At 43.0% G+C, this 17,815-nt stretch overlaps 1 protein-coding gene and 1 long non-coding RNA gene across 2 annotated transcripts in view; both read right to left on the bottom strand.

The window, feature by feature from the left end:
- Positions 1–17,815, bottom strand: part of LOC126465352 (sulfite oxidase-like) — a 162,471-nt gene that overhangs the window by 144,221 nt on the left and 435 nt on the right. The window lies entirely within an intron of this gene.
- On the bottom strand, positions 12,468–17,752 carry LOC126465368 (uncharacterized). The gene is made up of 3 exons (XR_007585975.1): positions 17,712–17,752; positions 13,353–13,589; positions 12,468–13,255 (listed from the first exon to the last, which is right to left on the bottom strand). It is a non-coding gene; the product is annotated as an uncharacterized LOC126465368 (long non-coding RNA).

Below are 17,815 nucleotides of genomic sequence, written 5' to 3'. Positions count from 1 at the left end.
TATTACAATGACTACTCCTCCAATAAAACTCTTTCAAAAACTGCTGACAAATGACTTTCTGGAAACTTTCATTTTTCAAACTGATCTCTCCATTGCACAGAAATCCAACAGCAAGTGTAACCACCCCACTGAAAGGAAAGAAATGAAGAAATTTGTAGGAATCATCATGTTTGTGAGCACTGTGAAAATGAGTAGTTGTCGAATGCACTGGCGTCCAGAAGTGCCACAAACTGCACTGATAGTGATAAAAAAGTAATCACTGTCAAATAGGAAGATAATCGTCTGATACATATGGGAGCAAGCTGGACAGGTATTCAGCCAATTGGGCAATGCAACAGGTATGACCACAAAAAGAAAGAGAAGATCTCCATAGCTAGGCCTGCAATAGTAAATAACTACAATGAATTGATGGGAGACATGGATAAAGCAGACTTCCTTCTGTTCTTGCACAAGATAAAGATCAAGAGCAGAAAATGGTACTTGTGCCTTGAAAATGGTGCTTTTGTCTGCCCCACAACATCCTGACACTGCACCTGTTGGCAGTCTAGTCCCTGCACACTCCACCAGACAATATTCGTCTCTCCCCCACCTCTACCCTACTATCACATTCCTTTCCCTGCCCTCTCCAGATTGCTGCTTGCATCCCACATTATAGTAGCATTCTGGCCAGAGATGCTGGAGCTGGGGTTTGTGTGTGTGGTGTGAATGATTTGTGTGTCTGTTTTACTGATGAGGGCTGTGGCCGAAAGCTTTATGTAAGTGTCTTTTAATTGTGCCTTTCTGTGACTTGATGTGTCTCCTTTATGATAAGTATCAATCCGTCTTTTCCTGCTTTGTTGATATTTCTACCTGGAGTTTCCATTGTTGGATTATTAAGCACTACAATGGATGAAATAATGAAGAATCAGCAGCTCTGAGTTTAAGGCTCTTGTCACAGAAGATGATGATGTATTCAAAATCCTCAAAGTTGTCCTCAACCAGAAGATTGTTTTGAAAACTACAGTGCTTTGCTACGCCCTATTGGATATGGAGCATTCTTTCCTTTCTCTGACCTTTAAACTAGCATACCCAGCCAGCTACAAGAAGATGCAATTCAATATGGACTCTTAGCTACAGTCCTACTTTCCATTTAACAAATTAACATATCATTGACAGAGGTGCAACAAGAATAAAGTAACAGAAAAAAATTGGAAATTGAACTCCAGACCTATGGACCTGTAGTCTGATCCTTATCCATTTACCCATACAATATTACAAAATGGGACAAAAACCAAGCCTGATATGCAACAGAAGTTGAATGGCTGAAATGCTATATTCAGGTAATTAGATATCTGCACAAACAACTCCAAAGCAGTAGTCTACTGATTAGTAAATGGAGCAACTGTACTAGCATCATTCAACACAAAAGAAAGTTGGAATAAGTACATTACTTGTGTGTGTGTGTCTGTGTGTGTGTGTGTGTGTGTGTGTGTGTGTGTGTGTGTGTGTGTGTAAAGAAAGTTCGAATAAGTACATTACTTGTGTGTGTGTGTGTGTGTGTGTGTGTGTGTGTGTGTGTGTGTGTGTGTGTGTGTGGGGTAACCAACCATCCACAAAAATTTGAATTGGCGTTCACAATGAAGAATAGTTTTAATATCTCAAGAGAAATTTTCTTTGATAAAGGAGCTCCCTGAGATATCAAAATTAATACACTGCAGAAGGACCTCTTCAACAGTTACAACATACAGTCTAGAAACCAACAGAAATATTACCAAAGTGCAAGTGGTGATGATGAAGTACTTAGGAGCTGTGCTTCAGAAAACAAGAAGGTAAAAAATAAAAATGTTCAAGATACACCATTTGTTCAACAGAAATGACTTCTTGGTGAATTCTGCATTGCAAGACTGAAATTATTTAGTCATTTCAAAAAGAATGAACCTACAAAGAATAGCTAGATGCTGGCCAAGAGGGCGGAAAAGAGGGGATGGGTCTATCAGATTATGAATGATTTATCAGTGTTTGGTCCAGACATGTACCAAGTTATGGACAAAAAGAATTACTTTCACAGGAATAGGTGAAGAGGAATAATTCACCCCATGAACATTGGATTTGGTTCAAGATGATATGCCTGCCTGAAAGATACAAACTGAACCAATTATAGGAAACTTCACAGATACCACACCCCTATAGTTTCTTAAGCAGCAGATTGTGGCTGACCAGACCAAAGACTTTAAATAAACCTAATACAGAAACTCCATCTGAACAGGTCTCGTAGGGCCCAATGATACTGACCAATCGGCATGTCATCCTCTGCAAATAGGCATCACTGCATGCCTATATGAAGGGGCATGTGGTCAGCACACCACTCTTCTCATCACTGTCTGTTTTCGTAACCAGAACTGCTACTTTGTCAAGTAATTCCATAATTGGCCTTACAAGGGCTAAATGCACCCCACTTGCAGACCTAGATGGTGAACCATGCAAGTGCTAGCCAAGCCAAGAGTGCTTAACTTCAGTGATCTGATGGAAACTGGTGTTACCACTGCTACAAGGCTGTTGGAAAATCTAACACAGCCCACACTTTAATTAATTTTGTTTCATAACATTAAAGAGACTGGTCGTTAGTTTTATATGTTCTGCATATTCAATATGGGATAATTTTCTGAGGAAATTCTACAACCAGTTAAAGACTTAATTCTTCAGAAGAAATTCATTAGAAATGTGTGTGCTGCCCATAAAAATGAGTCATGTTGCCCATTACTTAAGAAACTAAAAATACTAACCCTTCAATCATTGCACATTTTTAAAATGTTTATTTTTGTGTACAATAATAAATATAATCTTTAAAATTCCAAGCTTGAGCATAGCTATGATACTCGTCATACAGAGAACTTGAAACTTCCCTCACACCACTTAAAGCTTTATGCTTAGACTCCATTGTACATAGTGCTAAAAATTTATAACAAACTGCAAGGTAGGAACATATTAATCATGGACCTTTGCTCTCTGAAAAGATTACAGCATATCAGCTGAAAGTAAAGCACCAGTAGGAATGCATTAGACATCTCTGGAACAGTAGAGAGAACATCCATCATGCCATGAAAGACAATCACAACCAACGATCAGGTCACCATCATCATGTTACATGCAGAAGCCTTGTGAACCAGGGAAGCTGATCAATGTGTGCACCAGAGTCAAAGTGATGTGGTGTGGACATGGAATCAGTTCCCGTCGACAAGCAGTATTGAGGATTCCAGAACTAAATTCAGCACTCTAAGAGGCTGCAGGATGACATGTATTACATCAGATTATTTGGAGGCAACTGCGTGATGTGTAATCTCCATTCCCAATCACCGTGGCGAACACCACATCGTACTCAACAATACCATGGACTCTATTACAGAACAGCAAGAAAATGTGCAGACTGGACATCCTAGAATTGGTGACAGCTGTTGTTTATGGACAAAACTTGGCTCTGTTTGTGGCCTGATAAATGTAGATAACATATATGGGGACAACCCGGTAATGTTGAAAGCCTCCAACACTGCGTCTCAGATGCGCAACAAGGTGCTGGTGGAGTGATGTCCTGGGGGAGCGTTATACTGGCCCACCGTACACCTCTTGTGGTTGTTGATGGCAGTCTCACTGATTTATAGTACAGGGACAAGGTTCTGCCATCAATAGTGGGGCAATTTTGTCAACATTCTGGTGACAGTTTCATCTTGATGGATGATAACTCAGTTGCTTATCATGCTGTTCTCATGGACATGCATGCTAGGATCAACAGAATAGAGTGGGCTGCCTATTTTCTGGACATGAACTCAATCAAAGTTGTGGGGGATCAATTGAAACAAGCTGTTTGTGGACGTTGACAATGACCATAAGAGACAGTCTACTAATAAAGCTTCAAGAATCGGCTTTAAATGATAACTCTAGGATTATATTACAGTCCCCTAAACATTGCTCCCATAGGGATCATGAGGATATGATTAGATTAATTACAGCATGCATACAGGCATTTAAACAACCATTTTTCCTGTGCTTCTTAAGTAAATGGAACAGGAAAAAGTCCTAATAGCTGGTACAGTGAGACGTATCCTCCGCTAGGCAATTCATGGTTGTTCGCAGAGTATGTGGAATTGTCACTGGAGATAGAGACAATTTGGACTAGGTCTGACTTGAATGATCTTGTCGATGGTATGCCATGACGAATTCAAGCCTGCATCTGAGCAAAAAGACGTTCCAACACGTAAATGTAGTCTTGCTTTTCTCTTCTTTACGGTTTGTTTGGTTACTGTAGCTTTTGCTGGTGGTTGTCTCTATGCAGTTTATTGTTGTTCAGGGAGTTGTTATTGTGTGTTTAACATGTTGACAGCAATTCACATAGTGACGGATGTTTCATCGCCTGGTCAAGGCACATGGTGTAAGCAGTTGTGAAATGCTTAATATTATTGCGCTGGAGTGTGCTATGGCTCAACATTCATAGTGAAAATGTTTGTGTTTGACTAAGTAAAATTCACTTTATATGTGAATGTAGGCTTTCCCGGTGTATACTGCTGATGTTCGACGCAGCTACCTGAATGGAAGCCCGAGAAGATTTCATCAAAATTTACTTTCACTGTGGCAGAGTAGCTCAAGTAGCAAAACACTAGCAGAAATTATGTACGCAGAACTGGCGAAACAAGTATGAAAAGCTAACAGTGAACATTTCAGTGGGCCAGGGGCTCATTTGTGAACCACAACAACTAATCTCATTTGTGAACTACAATGACTAATTACAAATTAAATAAGTGAATTGAGTAATTTATTGCATACATGTGCTGTTTTCCATGTATTACTCCAATGTGATAACTGTTGCAAACGAAAGTAAACAATTATTTACTGATAACTGGTTGAAAGCTTCCATGATCTCACGTCTGTGCTGTGTGAACTGTTACATAAAAATAAAATTTTGAGGAATGGTATAAGGAAAATAAGCATTTCTACTTAATTTCATGATGCCATGATCTTCAGTTTCCTTTGCTATTGTGGGTAATGAGTTATCTGACTTTGTCACATTTATACTGAGTTATGTGGCGTTTCCTGATCATACAGGAAATTCATTTGTAAAAGTGTTGCATGATGCTCCCATATAAATCTTCCAGCCCATTTCCTGATCTGTTATCATTTACTTTTTCAGTTCTTTGTGTAAATTCTTTCGGGCCGAATGTAAATTCTCTTGGTTTCAGCACGAACTGTCGTGTATTGTGCAATACCACTCTTCAAAGTGGTACCGACAGTGGTCGTCAGACGCCATCACCAGATGTTACCCAGTAACATCGAATGGCAGCTTGGTCACAGTGCATAGGATCTCATTAGGTAGTTTCTGGCGAGGTCCAGCAGGTTAGGTTAGAAATTATTCTATGTATGAAACATGTTAGATTTTAACCTGCGAGGGGGATGAATACCACGATGCCTCTGTGCTTGGAGATCAGTGCTGCAGTGCGGCGTTTGCTTTTAAAAATTCGCCAAATGAACTATATCTGTCTCAAAAAGAATGTGTCGCATACTGTACTACACTCTCTCTTTGAGTTATTGTAATCTCTAGAAAACTTCAGATTACCATATTATGATAAAGTGGTGACATCAGTGTGTTAAGGTTATGCCAATGTTGTTATGAGCACGTGATGGTTAATTTACGTGGTGAAAGCAGATGTTTCTATTACGGTACACGATGAATGGATCAAATTTGCCTGTGTGTAAGCAAGTGTCGTCCTAACCGCCATCTGCTTCACGTCTGCTGTGCAGCGAGCTACCTAAATTTAAGTATTAACTGTATTTTCCTTATTTGTCACTTCTTCTTCCATGTGTTTTTGCATTTAGGAAGCTTTAATTGTCGAGTGCTATTAATAGTGTTCCATAGATTTCATGTTTGTTTTGAATACAGTCAGAGAGAGTCACTTTAGTCAGCCATAGTGCCAGTAGTGTCAGTGTTGTCCTAATCACCGTCTGCTTCACGTCTGCTGTGCAGCAAGCTATCTTAATTTAAGTATTAACTTTATTTTTCTTACTTGTCACTTCTTCTTCCGTGTGTTTTTGCTTTTAGGGAGTTTTAATTGTCGAGTGCTATTAATAGTGTTCCATAGATTTCGTGTTTGTTTTGAATACAGTCAGAGAGAGCCCCTTTAGTCAACCATAGTGCCAGTAGTGCTAGTGTTTGTTTTCAATACAGTCCAGAGACAGGTAATGCTATTTTCATTGTTTTCTACAAGAAGTGGCTAGCAATCGCAGTTTAGTCAATAATCAGCTGCCTTTGGTGAATTAGCAGTCTAGTTAAAAGTTGATTAACTCTCATCAGTAAATTGATTCCTTAGGATGTGCAAAAATTATTCCATCTACCAAGACAACAGTAAATTCCATGGTTATAACACCAGAAACAAAAACAATCTACATTTAGAAATGAAACGTCTCACTCTGGTACAAAAAGGAGTTTACTACTCCAGCATTAAGCTGTTCAATGCTCTACCACTACATATCAAATGTGTTCATACAGAACTGCCAAAATTTAAACAAGTTCTCAAAGATTACCTGACAGAGAAATCTTATTATACTGTGGATGAATACCTGAAAGAAAATGTATACCATCACTAAACTTATTGTGTCTAGAAGTAGTTCAATTGATTTTATTGTGCATTTGGGCATTAGCGCACTTTTTGTAACAACAGATTGGCTGTACATGTATTTACTCTTGTAGGCCTAATACCTGATTTAACTTTGTGCTCTTATCTTTAACCTTTATTTGAAACTCCTTTTTCTGTCAAATGGTAGTTATGTTATCTAGCTGACATTGTATCTGTTACTGTATTTATAGTATGTCTTACTTAAACTATGTACAATTTGCCATTGAATTGCCCTTGTATTTATTGTAAGTTTAAATTGAAACCTGTACAATTTGACACGTTCCATATCCTTGTGATTGACTCACTAACTGGATCTACGGAACAAGAAATAAATAAATAAATAAAATAAATAGATAGATAGGATGTGTGACCGCTGTGCACGGACGCAGGAGGAGCTGGCCACTGTTCGCGAACAGCTGAACGTGTTGATGGCCGTGGTCAGCCGTCTTCAGGCTGCTGCCTCGGAGTGTAGCGGCAGTGGGGAGTCTGGTGCGTCGCAAGGTACACCCCAGGTGTTACATGCTTCACCCACTGTCCCTGCTGTCGAGACATCTTCGTGGGTACCGGGCGCGGTTGGGTCACCCTCTCCCCAAGGGGAGTGGCGGGTTCAGCAGCGTTCGCGGCGCACGAGGCAGAGGGTAAATGTGGAGGCTGGCCATGTGGCATTGCCCGCTCTGCCTGTGAGTGGACATGTGGCTGCTCCTTCAGCAAGGTCTGAGCAATCACACAGGGGGAGGGATTTATTAGTTATTGGGATCTCCAACATTAGGCGGGTGATGGAGCCCCTTAGGGAAATAGTGGAAAGGTCGGGGAAGAAGGCCAGTGTTCACTCTGTCTGCTTGCCGGGGGGTCTCATCCGAGATGTGGAGGAGGCCCTACCGGCGGCGGTAGAGAGCACTGGGTGCACCCGACTGCAAATTGTTGCTCATGTCGGCACCAATGACTCCTGCCGTCTGGGTTCAGAGGTCATCCTCAGTTCGTACAGGTGGTTGGCGGAATTGGTGAAGGCAGAAAGCCTTGCTCGTGGGGTGGAATCAGAGCTAACTATTTGTAGTATCATTCCCAGAGCCGATCGTGGTCCTCTGGTTTGGAGCCTCGTGGAAGGCTTAAACCAGAGGCTCAGACGATTCTGCGGAGATCTGGGGTGCAAATTTCTCGACCTCCGCTATCGGGTGGAGAAATGTAGGGTCCCCCTGAATAGGTCAGGCATGCACTACACGCCGGAAGCGGCTACAAGGGTAGCGGAGTACATGTGGAGTGCACATGGGGGTTTTTTAGGTTAGCGAATTCCCTCCCTAGGCCCGACAAGATGCCTCCTGAGACGCGGCAAGGTAGGAGTAGGCAAAATGCAACAGGGAATAACAATATTAATGTGCTAATAGTAAACTGCAGGAGCGTCTATAGAAAGGTCCCAGAACTGCTCTTATTAACAAACGGTCACAACGCCCATATAGTACTAGGGACAGAAAGTTGGCTGAAACCAGACGTAAACAGTAATGAAATCCTAAACTCAGATTGGAATGTATACCGCAGAGACAGGCTGGACAGTGAAAGGGGAGGCGTGTTTATAGCGATAAGAAGTGCAATAGTATTGAAGGAAATTGACGGAGATCCGAAATGTGAAATGATTTGGGTGAAGGTCATGGTTAAAGCAGGCTCAGACATGGTAATTGGATGTCTCTATAGGCCCCCTGGATCAGCAGCTGTTGTGGCTGAGCACCTGAAGGATAATTTGGAAAATATTTCGAGTAGATTTCCCCACCATGTTATAGTTCTGGGTGGAGATTTTAATTTGCCGGATATAGACTGGGAGACTCAAATGTTCATAACGGGTGGCAGGGACAAAGAATCAAGTGAAATTTTTTTAAGTGCTTTATCTGAAAACTACCTTGAGCAGTTAAACAGAGAACTGACTCGTGGCGATAACATATTAGACCTTCTGGTGACAAACAGACCCGAACTATTTGAAACAGTTAACGCAGAACAGGGAATCAGCGATCATAAAGCAGTTACGGCATTGATGATTTCAGCCGTAAATAGAAATATTAAAAAAGGTAGGAAGATTTTTCTGTTTAGCAAAAGTGACAAAAAGCAGATTACAGAGTACCTGACGGCTCAACACAAAAGTTTTGTCTCAAGTACAGATAGTGTTGAGGATCAGTGGACAAAGTTCAAAACCATCGTACAATATGCGTTAGATGAGTATGTGCCAAGCAAGATCGTAAGAGAAGGAAAAGAGCCACCGTGGAACAACAACCGAGTTAGAAAACTGCTGCGGAAGCAAAGGGAACTTCACAGCAAACATAAACATAGCCAAAGCCTTGCAGACAAACAAAAATTACGTGAAGCGAAATGTAATGTGAGGAGGGCTATGCGAGAGGCATTCAATGAATTCGAAAGTAAAGTTCTATGTACTGACTTGGCAGAAAATCCTAAGAAATTTTGGTCTTATGTCAAAGCGGTAGGTGGATCAAAACAAAATGTCCAGACACTCTGTGACCAAAATGGTACTGAAACAGAGGATGACAGACGGCAGAAAATCCTAAGAAATTTTGGTCTTATGTCAAAGCGGTAGGTGGATCAAAACAAAATGTCCAGACACTCTGTGACCAAAATGGTACTGAAACAGAGGATGACAGACTAAAGGCCGAAATACTAAATGTCTTTTTCCAAAGCTGTTTCACAGAGGAAGACTGCACTGTAGTTCCTTCTCTAGATTGTTACACAGATGACAAAATGGTAGATATTGAAATAGACAACAGAGGGATAGAGAAACAATTAAAATCGCTCAAAAGAGGAAAGGCCGCTGGACCTGATGGGATACCAGTTCGATTTTACACAGAGTACGCGAAGGAACTTGCCCCCCTTCTTGCAGCGGTGTATCGTTAGGTCTCTAGAAGAGCATAGCGTTCCAAAGGATTGGAAAAGGCCACAGGTCATCCCCTTTATCAAGATGGGACGTTGAACACATGTGCAGAACTATAGACCTATATCTCTAACGTCGATCAGTTGTAGAATTTTGGAACACGTATTATGTTCGAGTATAATGACTTTTCTGGAGACTAGAAATCTACTCTGTAGGAATCAGCATGGGTTTCGAAAAAGACAGTCGTGTGAAACCCAGCTCGCGCTATTCGTCCACAAAACTCAGAGGGCCATAGACACGGGTTCACAGGTAGATGCCGTGTTTCTTGACTTCCGCAAGGTGTTCGATACAGTTCCCCACAGTCGTTTAATGAAGAAACTAAGAGCATATGGACTATCAGACCAATTGTGTGATTGGATTGAGAAGTTCCTAGATAACAGAACGCAGCATGTCATTCTCAATGGAGAGAAGTCTTCCGAAGTAAGAGTGATTTCAGGTGTGCCACAGGGGAGTGTCATAGGACCGTTGCTATTCACAATATACATAAATGACCTGGTGGATGACATCAGATGTTCACTGATGCTTTTTGCAGATGATGCTGTGGTGTATCGAGAGGTTGTAACAATGGAAAACTGTACTGAAATGCGGGAGGATCTGCAGCGAATTGACACATGGTGCAGGGAATGGCAATTGAATCTCAACGTAGACAAGCGTAATGTGCTGCGAATACATAGAAAGATAGATCCCTTATCATTTAGCTACAAAATAGCAGGTCAGCAACTGGAAGCAGTTAATTCCATAAATTATCTGGGAGTACGCATTAGGAGTGATTTAAAACGGAATGATCATATAAAGTTGATCGTCGGTAAAGCAGATGCCACACTGAGATTCATTGGAAGAATCCTAAGGAAATGCAATCCGAAAACAAAGGAAGTAGGTTACAGTACGCTTGTTCGCCCACTGCTTGAATACTGCTCAGCAGTGTGGGATCCGTACCAGATAGGGTTGATAGAAGAGATAGAGAAGATCCAATGGAGAGCAGCGCGCTTCATTACAGGATCATTTAGTAATCGCGAAAGCGTTACGGAGATGATAGATAAACTCCAGTGGAAGACTCTGCAGGAGAGACGCTCAGTAGCTCGGTACGGGCTTTTGTTAAAGTTTCGAGAACATACCTTCACCGAAGAGTCAAGCAGTATATTGCTCCCTCCTATATATATCTCGCGAAGAGACCATGAGGATAAAATCAGAGAGATTAGAGCCCACACAGAAGCATACCGACAATGCTTCCTTCCACAAACAATACGAGACTGGAATAGAAGGGAGAACCGATAGAGGTACTCAGGGTACCCTCCGCCACACACTGTCAGGTGGCTTGCAGAGTATGGATGTAGATGTAGATGTAGATTATTTAATTAATGGAAGGTAGATTTGTGGTTTCACAGCAGCTCACTTTACTCTAAAAATGGTGAATATTAATGTAGTACTGGCAGTTGGTATATAAATGTCTGATTCTAGTACTATATTTTTGAGCACTTGCCCAATGGATTTGAGAAAGGACACAAACAATACGAGACTGGAATAGAAGGGAGAACCGATAGAGGTACTCAGGGTACCCTCCGCCACACACTGTCAGGTGGCTTGCAGAGTATGGATGTAGATGTAGATGTAGATTATTTAATTAATGGAAGGTAGATTTGTGGTTTCACAGCAGCTCACTTTACTCTAAAAATGGTGAATATTAATGTAGTACTGGCAGTCGGTATATAAATGTCTGATTCTAGTACTATATTTTTGAGCACTTGCCCAATGGATTTGAGAAAGGACAAACAAGTACAAGTGGCGGTAGTATTATTTCATATTCAGTGTAGCTTTTAATTAAGAAACTCAACTATATTAAGTCATTTTGAGTACCTGCACGAAGCATAACTCCAAAATTTGGTATGGAATAAAAAAAAAAAAGAAAAGAAAAGAAAACTTCATAGTATTTGGGGTGCAAGAGTGAAAAATTTGCTTGGGGCATCATAAACAGAATCCAACATATAAAAAAAAAACTTTGAAACTGTGCTTTTCAGAAACAGGCCAAATTATTGGAAAGATGTAATCGCCAGATGTCAAATATCAAAGTATCACTCCTAGTTTTACTTGAGCCAGAACTGCATCTTTAATGTAATGGACTTTTTTTAATACAGCTAAAACGATACCTCTACAAGCACTGGAAATCTGTTTTGCTGAATTTATCTGAAGTACTGCAGACATATGCAGTTAACCTTTAATGACTCTTATTCAGCATATGTGTAAAAGGCAAACACAAAGCCTGGAATAAGATACTCTGAACACCTAAGGCACTGTAAGGTGGAAACACATAAGGGCACCACATTTGCAAAACCACTTCACGTAACAGAATAACCAGCCTACTGGCATAGAAACACCAGTAAGCAGTAACAATAATTTGTGGACAGCTAATGCCCATCTACTGCAACCCAAAAAGATCGACCACAGTAACGTTATTTATTTATTTATTTATTTATATCCCATAAATCCAATACCGCGAGGCATTTGCATGGATGTGGGATGCGTCAGAATTATTACAAATAGTACAAAAGGAATACATAAAAGTACCTCTTGCAAGAGGATATCTGATATAAGATGAAATACACATTAATAGGTACAGAAAAAATTACATTAAAAACATGGTAGATCTTTATAGCTAAATGAAAGACACAGTAATGTTAACAGTGATTGTGAGTATCGTAATGCACAATAGCACATCAAATTAGTAAATGAAAAAATCAATTACAGTTAAAATGAAAGGCACAGTAATGTTAACAGTGATTGTGAGTATTGTAATGCACAATAGCACATCAAACTAGTAAATGAAAAAATCAACTATAGTTAACTCTACTGAAATATTCTTCTACCGAACAGAAGGAATTATCTAATAAATACTGTTTCAGCTGTTTTTTAAATTTGGGAAGCTCGTGGATAAGTAATTTCAGTGATGGTGGGAGACAATTGAACACCTTGCAGCTCATGTAATGGACTCCTTTTTGTACAATAGTAAGGTTTTGTATTCATAATGGAGGTCCATCTTCCTCCTGGTATTGAGGGTTTCGTATGAATCATTGCTTTTGTACGATTGTCCATGTTTACCAATGAAACATAACAGGGAGTAGATATATTGGCATGCAGTTGTCAGTATCCCTAATTTTTTGAAAAGGTTCCTACAAGAATGTCTAGGCTGGACTATGCCATATGGCAATAATGCATGGAAATAACTAAAATAAGAAGTTTTTGTGGTGTCTCGGTCACATACAGTGGAAATAATACTGTGGCGCCGATGAAATCAACACCAACACCTATGCATCCACCTTTGAACTAAGCTAAGATTATCTTTGGCCTCTTCCGCCATGTCCAGTTCTTTGTGAGCCTTGCTTGTGCTTGGGTGAATAAATGAACTACTGCGAAATGGGGGTTGTTTGGTGTAACTAACCCGAACATCTCCCTCACTGGTGACCCCGAGTTGTAACATCTTCCGCTTTCGCCGTTTTACTGTGTCCGCGACCTCCGCGTCAGTTATTTTCGCGTGTATTACATGGACACAGCATTCAAACAATGACTTCAGCCCAGCGCCTAATGCCGGATTTTGTGATCGACATGCATCGTGTTGTGGGTGGTGTACGCCCGCCAGGACTGCAAAACGATGCCTCTCACTTGACGATTATGCTGATTTCACCGGACGTTTTCGAGCCTGCAACAATAAGTGAGGTTAGGAGTGTGCATGACTCTGTCTATCAAATGCCTTTGTTCCCACCACATGTGCCCTCCCTCATCGACTGTGAAGTTACCTCTTTCGGATCTCCATGAAGTGCGGGACCAATGCCGATTTCTGCAAATGCTTCGTTGGACAACCTACCACCTCCAGGACAACGATTTCCCTTGCTGCAATCCGTGCAGTACCACGCGGATACCTTCCGCATGGCCGGAACTGCTTCGTTTACAGGTCAACCTCCTCAGTATTCAACCACGTCCATGCCTGCCTCTGTTCAGCATCAGCACATGCCTTCCTACTTTGATACCTCGGCCTGCAACAGGAACAATAACTTGTTATCTGTGCCTGACCTCTACCTCCGTTCCACTGCTTCACCTCAGTATTTTGTGTCAAGACATTCACCTTATCTGCACACCGTTTTGTGTGGAGTGACTATGAACAGTGAACATTCACACATTCCATCCCACGTTTGACATCGTTTCCCACACTGTGCTTCTGGACAGCCCCCACCTCCGCAGCCTCCCTGCAACACAGGTGGCCCCAGCTCTGATCATAAGTCCAGCTTTCCGCAGACTAACATGTGTTCTGAAACTTTGAACTTTTTCTCACCTGTCACCCCCGCACCAGCTCCAGTCAAGTTTCTGCTACCGTTCTTGGCACATCTCGGAGCCTCATCTGCATCGGTATTCCGCAACGCGTCAATCCGAACACACCTGCAATGTGCTGAGCTTCCGCAACCGCAATCGACTCATTACGGTGTCTCACCCTTGTCGGCCTTCCGCGTCGCGACAGATCACGCTCAACCACAACGTGTCACCTTCACGCTGCCACCCAAACAGCCGTCATTGCCACATCCCCTGGAGGCACACTCTCCTGGAATACTACAGCAACAACAGCTCGTTTCAGGCAGTGCACCGACGAACTCTACTCAACCTGTTCTTCCAAATATTCTACAACACTTACTGACACTGCTGCCGTTTAATCCTGACAGAGCTACAACCTGGTTCAAAATTGCAGACGAAGTGTTCAACCATTACAAACTTGACGAGTCAACCAGGTTTCTGTGCCTCATCACCCACCTGCACGACCAGGAGGACTTGATTGCTGGTCGACGCTCCAGATTCATCTACCCGGTACACTCTAGCCAGAAAGACAGTTCTACATTGGCTTGCACGCTCAACTGAGGCAGCAATACGGCAAGTGCTCCACGTCGAGCAACTAGGCAATGACAAACCTTTCCAGCTCTGGAGACAGCTACGTGCCCTGGTCAGCGCCGATCTACTGTCTTAACACAGCTCTCCTCGCCATCTGGTCAGATACTCTATCTCCTCACATCCGCTTTGGTTTGGCTCAGAAGTCTCCTGAACCCGTCGAGCAAAGAATGACAATTGCTGACAAGCTACACGATGCATCACTGCTCTATTTCGCCATCCACTGCCAACCTGACAAGTCTCAGGTTCAGGCTCATCATCCTGCCGCCGGACGTGCGCGTCCGGGGCCTCACTGTGCCGACCATTCCGCTCACTCCGGGAAGCAGTAAACAAGCTACTGGGACATCATCGGCTCCGCCCACTGTCACGCCCCGTCCTACTACTGAGCCTGCTGCGGCCACCAAACCTCGGCCACCGCCACTGGCAACGAACGTTCCGCAGGAAATGCAACTGCACTACCCGTACCGTTACTTCCACACACAGTTTGGTGAGGTGGCGCAGAACTGCAGACCACCCTGCTACTTCCCAAACGCCAATCACAGGTAGGTCATTGATTACAAACGGGCCTATCGCCAGATCCCCATGGCACCTGAAGACATCGAGAAGACAGCAATCACCACCCCGATCGGGTTATTTCAGTTACGATTCATGCCCTTCGATCTGAAAAATGCAACCCAGACCTGGCAATGCTTCATCAATGAGTGCTATTCGACCTAAAATTCTGCTTTGCATATCTTGATGACATTCTTGTGTTCAGCTCCTCCGTCAAGGACAACATTCGAGATGTGCAAACTGTTATGAACACTTTCGCGGCAGCAGGCATCGAGACCAACCAGGACAAATTGCAGCTACATCAACCCGCTGTCACTTTTCTTGGTTTTCGGGTCTCTGCAACGGCATTTCACCGCCCCCTGAGAAAGTACAAACAATACAAAACCTACCCAGACCTTCGTCTTTCAAAGAGCTCCGGCACTCTCTGGGAACGGTTAATAATTATCACCAACATCTACCTCGGGCTGCGGATATTCAGGCTCCACTGACAGACGCCTTGGCAGGCACCAACATTTCTGGATCTTGGCCCGTTCCATGAACCCCTGCTATGACTGGCTCTTTCACTGCCCTCAAAAATCTTCTTGCCGAGGCCTGCACCATCGCGCATCCTCATCCCAATGCGCAGCTTTTCATCACCACAGGCACGAGTGATACTGCCATCGGTGCTGTCCTTAGCCAGACAATCAACTGCCAAACTTCGCCTCTGCAGTTCTTCTCGCGCAAGCTCACTAATGCACAACAGAAATATTCCACGTCTGACAGGGAGTTACTCGCGGTCTACAAAGCGATCAAGCATTTTAAGACTGGCATTGAGGGACGGCCTTACTATGTTTTAACGGACCACAAACCCCTGTCTGCAGCCATTACAAACCCACCAGCTGACCCGCCTCCTCGCCGCTTCAGATACATGGACTTCATATTTAAGTTCACCACCGACGCCAGGCACATAAAGGGTGCTGACAATATAGTTGATGATTTCCTGTCACAAGTCAATGCCATCCATTTGCTGTTAGGCCTCCCTGAACTGCCTAACCTCCAACCTGATTTCAGACTCTACCTCTTCACTACACTTCATCCGCACCACCTTCCCTGTCATTTCTGGTGAGATCTGGTGTGACGACAATACGGACAAATTATGCCCTCTCATCCCAACCACACTCCGTCGAGCTGTCTTCAATGCATTGCATAATTTAGCCCACCCCGGTGTTCGTGCATCCACCCACCACGTAGCGAAGTGCTTTGTGTGGAGAAATGTCAACAAGGACTGCCAGCAATGGGCATGCTCCTGCGTCACGTGCCAACGCTGCAAAGTACATAAACACACTTCACCCCCCCCCCCCCCCCCTCGGCGCCTTTTATTGATATTGACATTGTTGGCCTTCTCCCCCCTCTAATGGCTTTTGTTATGTTCTGAACAACTCGCTGGGTCAAGGCTGCCCCCTCCCCAATATTATGGCAGAAACTGTTGCTCGAGCTTTCGTCGAGTCATGGGTATCACGTTTCAGATGTCCACCTAACATCACGACTGACCAGGGCAGACAGTTTGAGTCGGCCCTGTTCAATGAGATTTGTAACATCTGTGGCATCCGGCGCATCCATACCACAGCATATCACGCGCAAAGTAACGGGCTACTTGAGCACTGACACTGCACTTTCAAGGTGGCTCTTCCATGCCACGACACTATGGATGGTGGCCCTTCCCCTTGTGCTACTCGGCATTCGTGCGATGCATAAGGAAGACCTCAAAGGTACAATAGTCGAGTTCGTATACGGCCAGAACATTGTTCTCCCTGGCGAACTTGTGAGCCCTTCCGCATCTCTCCCTTAGTCTGACTTACCTTCCTTCGTGGACCGAGTCAGATGCCACTTCATCAACCTCCATATCCCTCCACCCGCCAGCCACTCCCGCCCTAAGGTTCACGTCCCGAAATCTCTGGACAATTGCGAGTACGTCATGGTCCGAGATGACACTGTCCGTGCTTCCCTCCAACCTCCATATACCGGCCTGTACCATGTTCTCCAGCGCTTAACTAACACCTATGACATCCAGATGAAAGATTCAGCTTTTACAGTCTCTCTCAACAGAGTTAAGCCTGCCCATGTCGAGCCTTCTTCTACCCCCTCAGCCATGGAGGTAAGAATTTACCTCCATGCTCTCAGCCTTCGTGCCTTTGAAGCAGCTGTACATAACGAAGTTCACTTGCTACCAAGTATTGTTTCATCACCTACAGAGTTCCAAACACTGCCTGGATATCGTATTTTTTCTGTTTTAACTTTCAATAGCATACTAGAAGTTAATGTTGAGAATGGCGGGAATTCTTCGCACAGTGATAAGTTACTTAGCGATTTATCATGTCAGATTGTGTACTCGTTACTTGAAAAAGGAACTTTAAAGAAGGGGGCCGGCTGCGGTATTATAAATCAAATTACATTCATCGTAAATTATTTATGTTGGTACTGTATAACAAGGAAAAATAAGTACCAAAGCCATTGGCTCCCTTGGGTTGGTAGGTGGAGCCCACCTACCAACCCAAGGGAGCCAATGGGTCTGATGATGGTTTTATAGAAAAAACCGAAACCGGTTACTCATTAAATCAAACATAACGTGATCAAGACTGAACTTTAATCTAAATATAACAATTAATTGATCACTGTATTCCAAAAATGTTTACCAAAATTGTGCAAGTACCAAAGCGTCGATTATATACCGTCACAAATTTTAGAACGAGTGTTGTATCGAACTATCGATCAGTGCTCGATTAATCGATATATTTTT

Source organism: Schistocerca serialis, chromosome 1 (genome assembly GCF_023864345.2).
Source record: "Schistocerca serialis cubense isolate TAMUIC-IGC-003099 chromosome 1, iqSchSeri2.2, whole genome shotgun sequence".
Classification (NCBI taxonomy): domain Eukaryota; kingdom Metazoa; phylum Arthropoda; class Insecta; order Orthoptera; family Acrididae; genus Schistocerca; species Schistocerca serialis.
This window is presented reverse-complemented; position numbering and strand designations above follow the sequence as displayed.